This window comes from Paramormyrops kingsleyae, chromosome 8 (genome assembly GCF_048594095.1).
Source record: "Paramormyrops kingsleyae isolate MSU_618 chromosome 8, PKINGS_0.4, whole genome shotgun sequence".
Classification (NCBI taxonomy): Eukaryota; Metazoa; Chordata; class Actinopteri; order Osteoglossiformes; family Mormyridae; genus Paramormyrops; species Paramormyrops kingsleyae.
Window position 1 is genome coordinate 18,043,486 of NC_132804.1, and position 19,701 is coordinate 18,063,186.

At 43.7% G+C, this 19,701-nt stretch overlaps 1 protein-coding gene and 1 non-coding gene across 10 annotated transcripts in view; both read right to left on the reverse strand.

Annotated features, from left to right (window-relative positions):
- LOC111854512 (nck-associated protein 5-like) overlaps window positions 1-17,045 on the reverse strand; it is a 44,642-nt gene extending 27,597 nt beyond the window's left edge. For 4 of the 9 annotated variants that reach the window (XM_023832590.2, XM_023832552.2, XM_023832580.2 and 1 more), the window contains exon 1: window positions 13,609-13,910. The gene's annotated coding sequence lies outside the window, so the exon portion shown is untranslated. Of the gene's footprint in view, window positions 1-10,525; window positions 10,545-13,608; window positions 13,911-14,053; window positions 14,073-16,979 lie in introns of those variants that run through there. The other 5 variants (XM_023832570.2, XM_023832544.2, XM_023832607.2 and 2 more) reach the window with 4 other exon arrangements.
- LOC111855270 (small nucleolar RNA SNORA2/SNORA34 family) lies at window positions 16,311-16,447 on the reverse strand. Its single transcript, XR_002840844.1, has one exon. It is a non-coding gene; the product is annotated as a small nucleolar RNA SNORA2/SNORA34 family (small nucleolar RNA).
- Window positions 17,046-19,701: the final 2,656 nt, after the last annotated feature.

Here is a 19,701-nt window from a genome sequence, read left to right on the forward strand (position 1 = left end):
CTTCTCTGGATTTGCACAGAGGACCCATGGTGGTGACCTCTGACCTCTCTGCCTGCACCGGTTCGCCCCCCCCCCCCCCCAACCCCAACACCCAGCATCTGGGGAAGCGCAGTGTAAATCAAAGTAAAGCACAGAGGCCCCGTTGTGGCGATGCGGACAGCTCTGCGGGCCATAAATCGCGGGGCGGACCGGCTAATCCCGCTTCTCTGACCGAGACTCGGTCCACCAAGCTGGGAAGGGATTGGGTGTAAATCACAGTGGGGCTACAGCGAACAAAAGGGCAGCTGGGCGGGGCTAAACTCTCTCGATAAACAAACCAGCATAAAGACCTTCATTAGGTTGAGTGTTGATAATCAGTGACAGTAAACCCAAGAAGGTCACCCCTGCCCCCCCCCCACCCCATTCAGTTCATAGGCAGAAACAGAGTTCACTGTAGAATAGAGCCAGTAATGAGGTGCATTACTATGCGAGGGCAGCCTGCAGTGCTGTTTGTTACGGCTTGTCCAGAAGTAAACTGTGCTGGTTACATGGGCTTCGGGCCTCAAGCGAACACGAAGTCCAGTGCGGGCTGGATGGTGAGCGGAGTGAGCCAGGGGGAGGCCAACCCTGGGCTTCTCTCTCTCTCTCGCTACGTGCACGGCGCAAGTGGGAAGAGCCGTTCCCAGCGGAGGTAGGAACTGGGTACGCGAGAGGCCTGCGGGTGACAAGGTCTGACACAACAAAGCCGCCGCACTTGCAACATCACTCTGCCCGTTAATTCCCTGAAAAACTCTCTTTACTATAAATAGAACGAAACCTCTTACAGCTTTTCCCAGAGCACATTATTCCAATCACACAAACTACTGAGAAACTGCGGGAACAAGCCATACTCTGAATGGTATGGCTTTCCTGACACTGCAACATGTGACTCAGCATAAACCAGGCACAGATAAACGGAAACCTTCACGACCGTGGAGTTTGTGGAGGCTTGTTGTTCACGATGCAGGTGTAATATTTTAGATTGGATTCGCTTTAGCGTTTGAGGATCCAGTCAACTGACTGTCAAACAACTTCCCCTTCACTCGAAGCAGAAGTCTGCCAAGATAAACCACACCTTTTACAAGCAGAACACCAGCCAATGAGAGTTAAACTTTTACAGATCTATAAAGTGTCTATGCTAAAAATTAGCAGACAGAGAACTTCAGAAGAGCTTCAATATGCATGTTAAATACACTTATTAGAGACCTCACAAGTGCCCCTCCCCAGGGAACAGTCTACATGAGCTTCCCAAATATGACATCACATTCATGGACAACACCCGTACCTCTTAATTAAAATTACTCAGATGTACGAGCAAGTAAATCGAATTCTGTTTATGCAAATGCTACTAGTTCTTAATACTGGAAAGCCTGACAATATATGGAAAAGATGAGTGATTAGCCCAAGGTAAAAGGGAAATTACTATTCCTAGGTTGCTAGCTGTGTGTCATTGTATGATTACGAGTCTGGTTGGCTCAGTGACCACCTCAATCCTGTTGGGAAAGGGAGGATAATGCTTAGCCAGCTCTTTGAATAGGTGTCACATATTATTCAATCATGATCAATCCAGCATTGCATTTATATTTTTTCATAAAAAAGTATCCCACCCAAAAGTACCAGCTTCTTCACTCTCTGATCACCTGACCAGCACATACTGTATGTAACTACACTTTTCACGATGCTACCGTGTGACAGAACACACCTTGAGCGTGTCGCCATAACAGGGTCACCTTTCGGTATTGCTTTTCCAGAACAGAAGCCACCCCCCTTCCTTCCCGCTACCAATATTAATCCAGCCCCTGACACGTCTGCTCATCACAGCAAGCGCTGCTCCCCCCCCTCCAAAACAACGAGACAGAGGCCTTGTGTTGTCTGAGCGCCGAATGTGAGGAGAGCGGCTTCCAGCTGGGTCAGGAGGGCGCACAGCTGCGCGTCTCTCCACGTGGCAGTCGCTCGCGGACGGGACTCGCACTGCTCACATCCCACGCCGGCTACCTACCCAAGACCTTCACATGGAGTCAGGGATAAAAATAAATAAATAAAAAATCAGCAAAGATTCTCCCCAGTACAAAATAGATAAATAAACTAGCAGTTAGAAGGCCAATTCTTCAGGTAGGGCCCAACCTCTAACCAGATAAGGCGACAGTTTTTACAGTCCATCTGCCTACCTAAACTCCAGCTGAACTACCTTCACATGACTGCTGGAAATCTTATAGAAGGAAAAATAATAAAGTTTCACCTGGGCTTCAAGACATGACCAAATAAAGTCAAGCTACTGAGATTTTCTGCACCTCTCCCCAGACCGCTATCGCTCCTGGGCTAAGCTGCACCTACACAAACACTTATGTGCCTATATCCACATCAGGGCGGGGTGCGGAGGGGGGGCAACATCTGTAAGCAATAACATACTGTAGCATGTGAGGGCTTATGGAGCGAATTAATAGATGTTTCACAAAGTACAGTGACCCTTTTAGCAGTCGAATGAAAATGCCATTCTGTCAGGATTTAGCCGTGCGGGTAAGACTGCCCCCATTTCATATGAGTGCCACATGCACCAGACATGTACAGGAAGAGCGACACTCTGTTCGCTCCTACTGCTTCTGGAGGATTTACATTTAAGTTTAAAGCCGGTTCAAGTCTCAGCGCTGGTGTCTCGGTCATACTTAGAGTGCGGCAGCTTTACGATCAAGCGGCTCAACAGTCCGATCTGGGTTGAGCCACTTGCTGGGGGGGATTTCTAGGGGCTGCGGAGCCGAGGCAGTGGATTGAACCTAGACGGGAGCACGGGCGGGGGGGGGGCATCGGGGGTGGTTCAGAGACATCCCAACATCTCAGTCTGCCAGGAATTCATGCCAGTATCGCTCAGCAATAGAGCATGAATTGGTGACTACCTGGTCTTCTGGATTACAAATCTTTGGGGGGGGGGGGGGTCCAGATGATTTATCTTCAGGCTTAATGAGCCTTATTCCAGCCCTGAACCACAAGAGGAGCCATGATCAAGCCCAGTAGTCGCCTCTGGACGGTGAGACTCCCGCAGGCTCACTGAAGACCTCAGAGGACGTCTAACAACACACTCTGCGGAAAATAATTCCAATTATTTCAGCTTTTTATCTTTGTCTCCCCACCCTCTCCTAAGCCTAACCCCCACAGCAGAAATGGAATTAAGCTCGACGCAGCAAAGATGCCTTCGATTCATTTACATACTCCATTAATGAAAATAAAAGATTAAATATTTTCGATCAAATTTAATTACGTCTGGGCCTGTTCCATCCTCGCAGGCTATGCTACCAAGTCCACATTTCAAGAATTAAAAGATCAGTAAGACAGTAAAGCCCATTCATACTTAGCAATTCCCAAGTTATTAAAATAACACAGCAATACCACAGTATTGACTTTGGGGGGAGCCATAACACTATAGTGACAGTTGAACATGACAGATGCAAGACTCTTCTACTCACGTCACTCCTGGGAGGGGGTTCTGAGGACATAGTACACACACTTGTGCTTTTGTTTGTCTCTTTGTTTGAATCCGAATGCATTGCGAGAAAGGAAATTTCTATAATACTCCCAGTGGGTTAAACCAGATAGCAGAGTGAGACCAGTAAGTAGGAAAAGGAGACACACTCTCAGCCTCTTGTTATCTGGCCAACACGATGCGCTAAGACGTTGAAGTGAAAAAGACATCAAGCCCTTAACAAATCAGTGGGCAGCAGATGGCTTCCAGAATTAGCAGAAACATAGAAATAGCAGACATAGAACTGCCACCCCTGAGACAGCAAACACCAGCATTTTTTGGCACTAGGTGCTGCAGGTACACTGGCATGGGCAGTATCTAGTATGCAAAATTTCACCTGCCCACCTATACATTGTTAGGAGCCGCTTGCCAGCGGACCTGGAAGTTGCATTACTGGAGTTTCCTCATTTCATTGGTATCAGGAAAATACCTGTAAAACCTGTTGGTTACATCATAGGTCACCCATGAGCTCACACCAACTACCCACCGAGCCCACATAGCTGGTTAGTCCCCTTCAAACGTGTTATTGATAAAACTCTCTCTAGTACAAACAAAATGTGCCCTCATTTCCAACACACCAAGAACATCAAAACCCAGTTTTGCATTTTAAAGTCACTGGACGTATTGAAGCTAAGCAGTTTTCACGGCGATGATGTGCAGATGTACCTCAATTCATGGAAAAATGCACAAATACTTTCACAGTCTTTAATATAACAGAGCTATTCTCTTATCATGTCATACCAGACCTCAGAGTACCTGCATCAGCATCGACATTCACTCAGACCGATAGCAAGGCCACTTATCAAATATCCATCTTCAAAACAAGCTGTGAATAAGGAGACAGTTTCGAAATGGGAGGCTTACACTGGTTCTGCTGAACCAGAGCATCCCCTGTTATTCCTCTGAACTCTCTCAAGCTAGATCTGATACCTAATATCATATTATTGCATTTGCATCAACATGGTAATTACCCGGTGTGCATCCCAGCCAGCTGTGCTACAAAGAGACTCCGATGCAGAGAGAGACGGGGCTTCCTGTGTGTGAAAGATCAAAGCACCAGCCGTGGGAGGTCCAACCCCCACCTCACTGGGTTCCAGGCATCGCTCTCCTGCTCCAGGAGGCAACTGTGGAATATTTCTACATGCTAGACCTCTTTCAAATTGGTCCTCAGATGCAGAACCATGGCAACCAAAAAGGGAGGGGGGGGGAAGGGTGAAAGAAAGAGGGCAAGAGAAAGAGAAAGATGGGGGAACGGATGGAGTGCCCGTACTGTGGTGCCTGAGATATTCAGGGTTGTGTGCATTTGTGTCACTTAAACTTTTCTCCGGGCGGCGGGGGGGTGGGGGGTTGAAAGTACAGGAGTATTACATTTAGAAAAGCTTGGAGCTTCACTGAACTCAGTGTGGACCATTTCAGAATTAACAACAAGCATCTGGAGGAAGAGCTTCAGAGAAGAACTACTGCCCCCCCCCCACTCCACATAAGATGTTAGAGGGCAAAGGACAAAGGGGTTTCTCTTTGTGTCAGAGTGGTGAGGTCACAACCTCCTTTCTGTCACGACACTGACCTCTGTGTTTCCATCTCCCCAGTACAAAGGGCATCCAGTAAATACAATGAAAGTGACTCAATCTCAACACAGGAATCGTATTGTATTTTCAATGAATGTTCTCATAATCTTGAATTTAGGCAGAACATCTGTATTCCCCCAGATCACCATGAGAACCACCAAGTTCCCCTGAAGGACTGAATCATTGGAAAAAGCAGAATTTACCAAGCACAAATCTACACAAATCTTTATTTAAATGTTTTTTTTTCTGGGTACTGTAAGGTTTCAGCTTTCTGTTTGTCACACGACATACAAGGTAAACGAGGTTAAACCCGTGCTGAAGAATTTGCACACAAACACAGCCACTGGGTTAACAGTAAGCATGTCAGTGTAAAGGGAACACCATCTCGGAGTGTAAAGGGAACACCATCTCGGAGTGTAAAGGGAACGCCATCTCGCAGTGTAAAGGGAACGCCATCTCGCAGTGTAAAGGGAACGCCATCTCGCAGTGTAAAGGGAACGCCATCTCGCAGTGTAAAGGGAACGCCACCTCGCAGTGTAAAGGGAACGCCACCTCGCAGTGTAAAGGGAACGCCATCTCGCAGTGTAAAGGGAACGCCATCTCGCAGTGTAAAGGGAACGCCATCTCGCAGTGTAAAGGGAACGCCATCTCGCAGTGTAAAGGGAACGCCATCTCGCAGTGTAAAGGGAACACCATCTCGCAGTCGCTGTACAGATTTAATCACGCACTAACAAAATCCTATTCTGTAGCGTCTCTGCATAGTACGTTCATCATCAATACCGAATTCCACTTGAAACACTGATCCAAACTGGGTTACAAAGCATCAAATCATGCTGTCAGATATTATTGGGGCAACATGGTGATCTCACACCTATCAGGCTGGGGGTTCAAATCACACCTCTGTGCTGTACATAGATCCTGCATGTTCTCTATGTGCTGCATTGATCGTTTCCTCAGCCTAACCACAGACATGCAGTTTGCCAAAATAGTCTCTAAATTGCCCAGAGTGTATAATTGTGAATGTGTATGTAACGGACCTGCATCCCACTCAGAGCGTATAACTGTGAATGTGTATGTAACGGACCTGCATCCCATCCAGAGGGTATAACTGTGAATGTGTATGTAACGGACCTGCATCCCATCCAGAGCGTATAACTGTGAATGTGTATGTAACGGACCTGCATCCCATCCAGAGGGTATAACTGTGAATGTGTATGTGACGGACCTGCATCCCACTCAGAGCGTAAAATTGTGAATGTGTATGTAACGGACCTGCATCCCATCCAGAGCGTATAACTGTGAATGTGTATGTAACGGACCTGCATCCCATCCAGAGCGTATAACTGTGAATGTGTATGTAACGGACCTGCATCCCATCCAGAGGGTATAACTGTGAATGTGTATGTAACGGACCTGCATCCCATCCAGAGCGTATAACTGTGAATGTGTATGTAACGGACCTGCATCCCATCCAGAGCGTATAACTGTGAATGTGTATGTAACGGACCTGCATCCCACTCAGAGCGTAAAACTGTGAATGTGTATGTAACGGACCTGCATCCCATCCAGAGCGTATAACTGTGAATGTGTATGTAACGGACCTGCATCCCACTCAGAGGGTATAACTGTGAATGTGTATGTAACGGACCTGCATCCCATCCAGAGCGTATAACTGTGAATGTGTATGTAACGGACCTGCATCCCATCCAGAGGGTATAACTGTGAATGTGTATGTAACTGACCTGCATCCCATCCAGAGCGTATAACTGTGAATGTGTATGTAACGGACCTGCATCCCATCCAGAGCGTATAACTGTGAATGTGTATGTAACGGACCTGCATCCCATCCAGAGGGTATAACTGTGAATGTGTATGTGACGGACCTGCATCCCATCCAGAGGGTATAACTGTGAATGTGTATGTAACGGACCTGCATCCCATCCAGAGCGTATAACTGTGAATGTGTATGTAACGGACCTGCATCCCACTCAGAGGGTATAACTGTGAATGTGTATGTAACGGACCTGCATCCCATCCAGAGCGTATAACTGTGAATGTGTATGTAACGGACCTGCATCCCATCCAGAGCGTATAACTGTGAATGTGTATGTAACGGACCTGCATCCCATCCAGAGCGTATAACTGTGAATGTGTATGTAACGGACCTGCATCCCATCCAGAGCGTATAACTGTGAATGTGTATGTGACGGACCTGCATCCCATCCAGAGCGTATAACTGTGAATGTGTATGTAACAGACCTGCATCCCACTCAGAGCGTATAACTGTGAATGTGTATGTAACGGACCTGCATCCCATCCAGAGCGTATAACTGTGAATGTGTATGTGACGGACCTGCATCCCATCCAGAGCGTATAACTGTGAATGTGTATGTAACGGACCTGCATCCCATCCAGAGGGTATAACTGTGAATGTGTATGTAACGGACCTGCATCCCACTCAGAGCATATAACTGTGAATGTGTATGTAACGGACCTGCATCCCATCCAGAGCGTATAACTGTGAATGTGTATGTAACGGACCTGCATCCCATCCAGAGGGTATAACTGTGAATGTGTATGTAACGGACCTGCATCCCATCCAGAGCGTATAACTGTGAATGTGTATGTAACGGACCTGCATCCCACTCAGAGCGTATAACTGTGAATGTGTATGTAACGGACCTGCATCCCATCCAGAGGGTATAACTGTGAATGTGTATGTGACGGACCTGCATCCCATCCAGAGCGTATAACTGTGAATGTGTATGTAACGGACCTGCATCCCATCCAGAGCGTATAACTGTGAATGTGTATGTAACGGACCTGCATCCCACTCAGAGGGTATAACTGTGAATGTGTATGTAACGGACCTGCATCCCATCCAGAGCGTATAACTGTGAATGTGTATGTAACGGACCTGCATCCCATCCAGAGCGTATAACTGTGAATGTGTATGTGACGGACCTGCATCCCATCCAGAGCGTATAACTGTGAATGTGTATGTAACGGACCTGCATCCCATCCAGAGGGTATAACTGTGAATGTGTATGTAACGGACCTGCATCCCATCCAGAGGGTATAACTGTGAATGTGTATGTAACGGACCTGCATCCCACCAAAGATGCACCACAGCCTCATGCGTCGCATTACCTGGGAGACACTCCAGAGCCAACCCCCTGCCTCCCATGACATTGACTATGATAGGAGATTGACTATGATATCACTGTACATCACACAGTTTAATACCTGAAGTAATTTACATCAGGACACCTGACAGGACCTGAACCAGTAACGTTACGCCTGTGCTTTCTTTTCAGACTAAGCATATACTTCAGTTTAACAAAAATTTCATACAATGCTTATTTACATATGCGGTACTGGCAAGTTTAAACAAAACTCCCTTTCTTCTCTGAAGCACCAGCATTACATAACGATGTGCAAATCACATTTAGAACTAACAGTTAAAAGGACATGGCAGTAGATCCAAAATTTTGAAGAAAGAAAATGGGTGAAACATGATGTTAAATGGAGAACATCTGCTGGATTTGCAGCTCAAAACAAATCAGGCATCTGGCACACAAAGTTGATTTAATAAATGACACGTTGGCACATCTGCCTGCACATGAGTAAACACACAAATAAAACAAATATGCTCTAACAACTAACCCACAAAAAACAGACAGGCCTGTTCCAAAAGCTGTGTTTATTAAGTGGACTACACTTTAATTTATGATTTTCCTGCAGTGTTTTCTGCTGCGGATGGTGCAGTTTGCAGATAACACTGCTTTTATTCGCATTAAAGGAGCCGAAATGCGGATCCAGCACAGCTGTATAAAACATTGCAGCATTCCTAATAAGACGAAAACCCTTCACACCTGTTAGCTACGATTCCCATCTTCAATACCTGCCAGATTTTTCTTGTTCACCTTCCCTGCCGTCGTGATTCAGAAGAGCTAGGATGCGGCTTTAGACAGCATATTTGCAGGATATATTTCTCAGCATAATGGCAGAATTGTGCTGCCAACAAACACAGCGGATAATGACAGATGAGACAGCGAAGACGGTCCAAGTCAGATTTCATATCTCTTCCTGTACATTTTTTATCACCATACAAAACAGAAACTATTTAAACAGGCGGAAAAAAAAGTAACTTGGAAGAAGACAGGGTACCATCAACCACACGCCAGCAAAAATCTGTTCATATTTTATTAAGATGCTGAATGCGCAAAGACTATTTCCCATAATGCATTATGATTCACAGAACACTGTACCAATATAGCAACGAAAAGAGAAGTGCGATAAATTAGAAACAATGCTCTGCAATCCCAGATATGCTACGAATAAAGTGTCTAAAGATATTTATATAATTGTTATTGTTAATTTCCCATGCGATACAACATGTAACACTGGACAGTGACCAAACGAATCTGTACTGTATTTCATATTTCTACTGTGCTTCCATAAGATCATGAAAATTACATGTTAAATACGCCATTAACTGCTTAATACTGAATGAAACAGCACAGATGAAAGCCTTTTAAAAATATCTAAGAGTATTTTGTCATCATTGAATAAATATCGTCGTGAGAGACTAAAATACCCACCCATGCCAGCTTGTTCTTTGTTTTTCCATTATTCAGATATTTTTTAAATCTTAATTCCAACAGAAAATCGAAGATGCTGCAATGTGCTACACATTTAAACACAGAATCGTAATGCCCTCTGAAAGGGGACTAATAACACGCTTCTAATCCTACCGGAGAATGAAACGGTACCGGTGTAATTCCCCAGCTCCTGAGAATCATTGACTGCACAGAATGGTTCACCACCATGAAAAAAAAAAAAGATTTGTTATTTTGGAACATGTTCATTTGCACCATACTTCTATATGATTTATTGAGGGAGGATGGACACATTTTTTGTTTTAAAGGGCAGAAACCCAAAATGTTATACATGCTTCCTAAAACCACTTCCTGGTCCAACAGCCTTTTTAAAAGCAAAGCATTTATTACGCAGCAGAAGTTACAGTTTTCATATCAAAGTCTTCTAGTCGAATAAGAATTAAGATGCTCAGATTTCAGCATGATTATGGATCGTTACTATGGGTCATGGGGCAGCTTTAAAACAACATAAATACAAAGGGAGTTACATGCAATCCCATGACATTACTGATTGTATAGCGTCACTTGAGTAGCCGAGTTACACCCATGGTGACATGAACACTCCTCCACTGTGAGAAGCACCACAACGACTGGCCCAAGGGCTGAAGTCACAGAGCCCAAATGCCCTTAAAACCCAAAGTAAACCACTAGTCTGAGAAAATAGCAACTTCTATTACTCAACTTTTTTTGGACACATTCCTGTCTTACACTCACAGCTGAATCCATAAATAGAAGCAAATAAAAGACTCAAAATGCACACAAACCCCACAGCCGCTCTCTGTGAACTGCAGTTGCGTCAATAATTAAAATCTCCACAGAGCTACAGTAACGGCAAAGAGGAACAGGAGGGATCAGAGTCAGCATCTGGAGGAAGGCAGGACAGGCAGTGCCAATCGCAAGCAAACCTTTACGAAGGCTGGGATTTGGAGTTGGGGGGGGGGGTTACTCAAACCAACCAGTGGCACAAAACTTCATATGTGTGCTGGGGAGATGGAGAGGGGGGCTTAACCCACTGTGTGTGATCACCATGGCACGATGGTAATGGAGATTCTTTAACAAGGTCAAATGGCATCAGTAATAGTCAGCTAACATAACAAAAGATCACTGTTTCAACACTAATATGCACCAGAGCAGTGCGACCTTCAAGTAACCTATGAATACCAAAAGAATTCCATGAAAACTATAAACCCTACATGTTAAATACAGAAGTGAGCTTATGGACACTGACGTAACAGAAGGTTTGCTGCTTCAAGCCCCAGAAGAAAGACGGCTTGCTGTTTTACCTTTGAATAAGGTACTAACCAATCTTGTAAAAACTGTAGGTGAACTGCCTCGACAAATGTGCTGTCTAGACCAGAGGTCACCATCCTTCACGGGCTACTTCACGGGTACTGAGCCATACGAAGGAATACCAGTTTCATACACTTCTTAAATAACAAATTTGCTCAGTATAATAAACATGTTTAAAATGTTTTTTATATATTGTCATTTTCAAATCTATATAAATGCAAATGTGATTAAAGAAGAATAGCAACAGGATAAAATTAAATTTTAGACTCTGCACACTGGTGAGTTGTGCTATTTTTAGAACAGGTCCGCGGACGACTCATGTGGTCCTTGGGGGCATCCTGGTGCCCACGGGCACCATGTTGGTGACCCTGATCTAGACAAAAATACACCTGAATGTCTTTAAAAACACCATGCAACTTGTAAAAATGGTAAACTTTATCTTTTGGGGGGGGGGGGGCACCTCATTCTTCTAATTCTGTTCCCTTTTACATTTTGTGTGTTATATTGGGGGGAGATTAACCCCCCTCCCAGCAAAGGATAGTAAACAAGTCCACGCACAGCAGCAAGATGCCGTCAGCGCAAACAGCAAGGACGCCTCGACTGAACTGCTCCCTGATTTCATCTTTTTTTCTTTTTGTGGCAGAAGGCATGGGTGGGGTGAAGAGTAGTGAAACCCCAAGAGCCCACCCACTGCTTGGCATGTAAAGGGGGTTACAGCCTTGGAATAACGAGACGCAATAAGGATTTGGAGGGAGGATGCAGAGGGCTGTCTGCCGACTGCCTGTTTAAGTGTAACAGACATCCCTGCTTTTCCAAATACTTCTGCCACAGCGGGTAGTTTGTAATTAGCACACCATTTAAATGTTACCCTTAAAGGTGCTTTCATGTTCTTTCTCATAAGAATTAAGCTGTACATACTCAAGTTATCGCCAAGATATTAATTATTCCCCCCACCCCCCAACACCACTTGTGTTATAGCAGAGATATTTTAATTCAGTTTCTAGTAGAAAAACCATCAGAACCTCAGTTTCCCTCTCTTTGACACTGACTTTCACATATTATGCAAATACATAATGGACTAAAGCTAGCTCAATAAAGTAGTATGAAATTCAGACTGTACCTGTCCCTTGCATTAATACACGAATTAAAATGTAATACCACCTATATTGGCAAGGACGAGGTAACCCAAGGACAGAAAAAATACCGTTCCGACTGAAAACAGTATTGTCTTCATATGTATATCTTCAATAAAAGTCACTAAGAACGCATGTGTTGCATATATAAAAGAGGTATACCATACCATCCACTCTCCATAAACCTTTCTTTATACCATCATAGACTCAAATATTCAAACTCATTTTGTGACGTCCCAGGCTACCCCAGACCCAGAAATTAGACACATAAAATCGAGACGCCTTACTGCGGACTGATTAACCTACGATTAAATGCCTTTTATCGGAATATTATACCTTTTGTCCCAAAGCCTGAAATGATACAAAACGTGTCGTGCAGACGAAGGTAAACTGATAAATGCACAAAAAACCCACACACAAAAGGAACAATGTGCGTGTGAATTTGCAATCAAAAACTCAGTCCACTGGCTCCAAAATAAACCGGCGAAGCCACATTTCCCTTTATGGTAGGTAAAGGGGCTTTCAAACAACACCAGCTGCACACACACGGGGCATGTGGACCTTCGCGATCACCCACATGGACGCACCGTGTGTGTTTTACACACATTCGGCTCTATTGTCTCGCTGTGCATCAGGTAAAATCTGACGGGGTCTAACGCTTAGAGATCTCCATGACCTAGTCTGGCTGGAAGAGGACAGGAGTCCATAACAGAGCGATTACTGGTCAATAAAACAAGAGGAGGGGAAATATCTGTTGCTATTTTTAAAGCCAATAGTATGACTGATCTGCCGGTAGCGAGCTTAAGGCAATGCCACAGAACCGCTATCCTGTAGAGCTTCCATGTAATTTTCACTATTCAATAACACACATATATGAGTTGCAGACAGACATGCGCTGATTTTGGATGCAAACATGCACATCCACATTCAATGTAATGCTATGGTCCGCATTCAGGCACACCTACGGTAAGCGGAAGCCCACCTGGTCCTTGGTACTTAAATGTCATTTGGATAACATTAAATCACCAAAAAATGTAGCGGCAAGCGTAGGCCTGCTGGATAGAAATAAGCGGCGCCTTGCCGGGCGAGGGGACTTGGAAAGAGGGGGGGCCTGCGACAGATCCCCGGGGTAAAGCTGCCTTCAACCATCAGACGCGTAATGTCCAGTTCTAAGCAACAAGCACAACGCCTTCAGCTATGGGTCCGGCTTATTTTACTCCGAATAAACCCTGAGACTGCCGTTTTTTGTTAGGTGTAAGAATGCATCTGAAAGCCGAACACAGGAGCAGCCGTGTCGAGGGTTCCGATCGGTCACCGTCCCCGGCTTCCCGGTGCCGCATCTTTACGCGGAAAGCCGCAGCCACGGCTTGCGCACCCATTAAAATCCGCGAATAAAGGTAATAAACAAAAAAAGCCCCACCAACCTCATTTGTCAGAGTCTAGCGTGGAAGGAGTGCAAATAACGGCGCAGGCACAACCCCGACTGCTCATTCCGCGCATACATTAAGAAAGAAAGAAAAAACGCCCCAATCTGTTATTGCTCAAAAAAGCTGCATTTCCCCCTTTATGCTGGGACCCTTTCGGAGGTCTTTCCGCGTCGGGAGACTCTCGGCAGGAAAAGTGACGTCATGGCTTTAAAGCGCACTCGCCGCCTAGGGCTCGGCGGCAGAGCCAGTCTCTGCGGCCCCTTACGGCTCGTTTTAAAAAGCCCATCGCTCCGTCTAATGGACGCTCTACTGATGGAAACGGTATGCGATGTTAAAGTGCTGCCAGATTTACTGGGCGAGATAAAACAAACAAACAAACAGGCAAGGGACTATCTGCATGGCTTTCGCTTCACCCGATTGTCCGCCTGTAGTATTTACTCACTTTCCTGTCGCATCCCGTGCCAGTGTGGGGAAAAAAAGTTGCGTTTTTTTTTCTATCACGCGTTTTAAATACTAGCCCAAAAGAATGGTGTATAACGTGCATAATAACCAGCGAAAATCTGGTCACGTAAAGATTAGACATGGATATGTGAATACTTAGTAATTAAGCAAACACAGATCAAACAATAACACGGTTCCCATCCCGTACATCCAAACGTCTGTCTTTACAAGCTGACTGGTTTTTGACAGAGGACAGCTTCATTAGTAAAAAGCAACTGTGCTTAAAAGTCTTTGATCCAGCCACTGTTTTCCCATAAAGCTGTAACTAAGTCTAGCACTCAGTTAAGGCGAAACATTACTAGTTGGTGAGTTGGCAATATTAATACTAGCGTCAATACCATGTTTAAAATCCATTTTAAAAGACCTACAGAAGCTTCCCGGATAGGAAGGTCATTCACGCCTTAAACGACTCCGTATTATGCAGAGCAACTTGAATATTGATGAAGGCAGGTAAAATGATCCATTAACGTGCACCACATTCTACTTCTTAAAACATGTTGGTTACTACTTTAGGTGCCAGATCAGAAAACAAAAAACACACAAACACAAAAAATACTATACCATACCAATCCACACCCCCCAACTATGAAATCTGAATCATACTGTGAATTAGGTGTAACAAACAGGTATCTCAGACCACTTTCTTAGAAGCAAAACACACACACACACACACACACACATATATATATATATATATATATATATATATATATATATATACACACACACACACACACACACACATTTTAAATCTAATTACATATGCAGTTGTCCCCTTGAACAAGATACTTTCACTGAATTATTGCAGGAAAAAGTTGAAATCACTTTATCAGGAAACCCCACAGGATTATATACTGGTAATGTAATCATACTAATCATGCAGTCCATTATATTTTAAATGCTATAATCTGTAAAAGGAAACATTCAGGGTAGACATTACAGAGAACTTTAATGATTCTGGGTCACTAATGACATTTTACTTACATACTTATTTGGCTTAACTCTCAATCACTGAACCCTCTAAAGTCAAAGCGAATTTTCTAATCTAAACAAGCCAAAACAGGCAAGCAAATTTCCTGCTCTCACAATTGCTAGTTTTAAGGCCCTGCTCTTTTCATTAGGTTCTCCCTTCAGAAGTTTAGAAGCGCCCCCATCTGTCTCATTAGTGCAAGAACAAGGCATGCCAAACACCAACATAGCAAGCTAAATGGAAGGTGGCCTTTCAATACACAACCACATCAATCTCAGCCCTCATTTCAGACACAGTGGCCAATCAAAAATTTCCGTAAACAGGAAGCAGACCAACAATATTTGCTTCCTTCCAGACAAGCCAACACTTAGTCACCTAGTTATATTTAGGGTGTATACAGAAGAGAGGAAATGAAAGATACTTACTGAAGTATTTGCAGAGATATACATATATACACACACCCATAAATATGAAAAGATTAAGTCATTAAGCCACTTGTAAGAGAAAAGACTAGAAAGGCAGACATGTCTCTGGCATCACAGCACAGACCTTCAGGGGGTACTATGTACATTACAGTGCAGTTCCACCCATTCAGGATCCCTTAAAAAGGACTGCATACTAATAGTGCTCAATAAATTAATATTAAGTTTCAGAAATGGTTTTTTATTTAAACAGTATATGCAAAAAAATAAAAAAATAAAATTCACCACCCTTTGCTTTGTTCCACAATGGAGGAGTTGCAGCATCCTGTATAGAGATTAAGAGATCCTACTGATGCTACTCACCTACATCACAATCTTAAAAACATACAAACACCTCATTACTGACCTATAATCTTATTCCAAGTACATCCAAAGAAACAACTAGTCAATTCAAACATGCAAATATTAAAGCTGATACATGGAAATTACAAGAAAAGCCAATGAAAAGCATTAAACAACTTTAAACTTTATTCCATTCAAGAAAACTACACAATTAAGTAGATATCAGTGTAGCCTTCAGTTCTTAATCCCTTCAAGCATGGCTCCAGTGTGATGAACAGCCAACGGCTGCCACGGGTAGTCTGATTCCAGGATATGCTGTATATCTGTGCAAAGAAAGAATTCAAATAATTTGAGGAAATTTTTATACAGCAGAACAGTGTGGAGAGTTTGGGGGTGAGGAGCACTGCACCAAGAGTGTGGAACATGTTCGATTACAAGTAGAAAATCGAGGGCTTTAAAATAGCAAGTGTTCCTTCCAACTGAACTGGATTTCCCCTTTTCCAACACAGAGGATACCCAACAGACCATTGAAAGGCTATAATTTTGGCCTCTGTTTGAAACCAGCAGTTACAGCCAACTGCTGGTCTTGATTCAGGGCCGTAGTACCTTTCCCAGGTCCGGCAGAGGAAGGGAGCATGCAAAGGAAAACGAAGAGCACGAGAGGGCTGCGTTTTATTTTTAACTGCAGAAGTACCCGCAACGTCCATTCTCAAAGTCTACCATATTGGGCCCATTTTCAAAATATAGCCGATGCTGTTTATTCTTTATAACAACGTCATCATTAAAGAAGTCATATTAATAAAACAATTCGGTGGTCCGGAGGGGCTCCTCACGTGGCCAGGACACTGCGTGGCGAGCGCCAGGAGCCCGAACCGAAAGATAATGCTGGATTACTGGCAGACAGTCAGCAGATCCCGATGATAAAAACACATGGGAATACTTCTACTTCATTAACGATATACTGCCGTCATCGGTCCACACCACGTCTTGCTTAAAAGCACAGCCATTTTATCAAAACAGTTACACACGTGTATTTTTTTGTAAACAGCCCAATTTAGAAATAAATCTCGCATTTGCGTCACAACAAATTATCTTAGTCCTTAACACATAAAGCATTTCTTTAATTACCTTACCTGTTACCTCTTAACTGGAACGCAGCGCCAACTACACTAAACACGTTTCTGTCCACTTACTCTACGGCAGTAATGGCGCTTCAATCCTATTTTAAAGGCCGATACCGCCACCTACCGCGCTGGAGTGTGACGTAAAGCGTCTGCATTGACCACACTGAAAGGGGCGGTTTTTCATTTTGATTAAACTACATAATGATCTGGACGGCTCCCATTCTTCCCAGTCAGGTTAGAGTGCTCCCTGGATTGCATGGCAGTCTTTCACAGCGTACATATATACATACACATTATGGGCAATTAGGAAAAGTTTAACTATATGTCTTTGGATTACAGGAGGAAACCCCCCCCCCCCCCATCACTGGGAGAGCATGCAAACTCCACGCACACACACACAGTAGTGAGATTTGAACCTCCAATCCAGGTATAAAATGACCGTGTTTCCCACTGAACTGCCATGCCACTCAAGGAAAATTAAATACTTACTAATTATGTATCAATGTGTAATGCGATGATTGGTATGTTAAATCCAGTACAGTACATTTAATTAGATTATTTATCATGTTTCCTTTAAAAATTTTAATCCATGACTTAATCTCAGATATAAGACATAAATCAGATAGACTGTGCCTATTCCTGGGCAGCCAGCATTTCATCTGTCTCCCTGACCGAATAACTGTTTGCAGTTTTTATATAGAAAACAAGGAGAGAAACCTCTGCAATTCAGAATAATATAATGACATTTATCTATTTGGCAGACATTTCTTGCCAAAGTAACAAAACAATTGAAAAGCAGCCAGCACTTGGAGAAGTTGGGGGTTAAGGGCTTTGTTCAAGGCCATAATAGTTAAATCAGTCAGGTGACCACAGGATTTGAACCAACAACCTTCTAATCAGAGAGCCACACATCACGCAAGTGCATAATTACTGGAGAACGGCCAGTCTCTGCCTCCACAACAGTTACAGGAGACATTCAATATAGCAGGAATGTAGCCCAGTTCATTATTCCTGAACAGCTCACTAGGGTAAATAAAGATTCTCATTATTTAGTCACATGTGGCTGTGATCCCCACTACAGGAGCATCTGCACTGTATTGCAAAGTCAGCACAAATATCATGATTGCAGCAGGCCTATTTATTTTGACTGCAGTATTGAGTTGTCATATTTCAGTTGATTCCCAGGGAAGACCACCTGCTTTAAAATGGGAAATAATGTTTTCAAAATTTTGGGTCAGCCTCAGTCACTCCAAATTTCAGGCCTGACAGGCTGGTCGGAGGGCAGCCAAGTCCCATTCAGACCCGGACTGGCCATCTGTCATACCGGTCAATTTTCTGGTAGGCCAATGGATATCCGTGCCTGCAAAACTCATTATGGGAATGCATGGGTGGTGGGTCTGAGGAAAAGTCCAGGACCAATTTTTAATCCCTGTCCAGTCCTGGTCCTATTCAACATGCTTACATGACAAGTTATTATAGAAATGAAGTATAGAATGTGCTGCTTTTTGCCATCTGTGGCTGGTGCAACTTTATGACAATTTTTGTTATTATTTTGCTTAGTTAGGCAAGCAGGTATTTTAAAAAGGCACCAAAGATGAGTGATAAGAAAGAATTATAAAGCACATATTATAATGCAGAAACTGAATTTTCTCCAGATTTAGATTTCGATCTTATCCCAAAACATTGAATTTTAATTCAGCTAAAATCTAAATAAATTAGTATGTTATTTTAAAATGTTGTCATTATAACAATTCTGCTGTTCCACATGACTCCATACATTGGTTTACCGCCACTTATACAGATCAGCAACGGGAATAAAGTAAAACTCTTCATGATATCTACAGTCGTGGCCGAAAGTTTTGGGAATGACACAAGTATTGGTTTTCACAAAGTTTGCTGCTTCAGTGTCTTCCCCCCTTGGGCGTCTTCAGTGTCAGATGTTTCTATGGTATGCTGAAGTATAATTGTGAGCATTTCATAAGTGTCAAAGGCTTTTATTGACAATTACATTAAGTTTATGCAAAGAGTCAATATTTGCAGTGTTGGCCTCTGCAATTCACCCTGGTGTGCTGTCAATCAACTTCTGGGCCAAAACCTGACTGATGGCAGCCCAATCTTGTATAATCAATGCTTGGGGTTTGTCAGAATTTGCAGGTTTTTGTTTGTCCACCCGTCTGTTGAGGATTGACCACAAGTTCTCAATGGGATTAAGGTCTGGGGAGTTTCCTGCCCATGGACCCAAAATGTTGATGTTTTGTTCTCCAAGCCACTTAGTTATCACTTCTGCCTTATGGAACGCTGCGCCATCAAGCTGGAAGAGGCATGTTCATCACTAAACTGTTCTTGGATGGTTAGGAGAAGTTGCTCTCGGAGGATGTTTTGGTACCATTCTTTATTCATGGCTGTGTTCTTAGGCAAAATTGTGAGTGAGTCCACTCCCTTGGCTGTGAAGCAACCCCACACATGAATGGTCTCTGGATACTTTACTGTTGGCATGACACAGGACTGATGGTAGCGCTCACCTTTTCTCCAGAAAATCTTTTTTTTCCGGATGCCCTAAACAATCGGAAAGGGGATTCAACAGAGAAAATTACCCGACTTGAAACCAGGCCTTCCTCTTCTCCTCACTGTGCGTGCAGATGCACTCACACCTGCCTGCTGCCGTTCCTGAGCAAACTCTGCACTGGTGGATCCCACAGCTGAATGGAGATGATCCTGGTGCTTGCAGGAC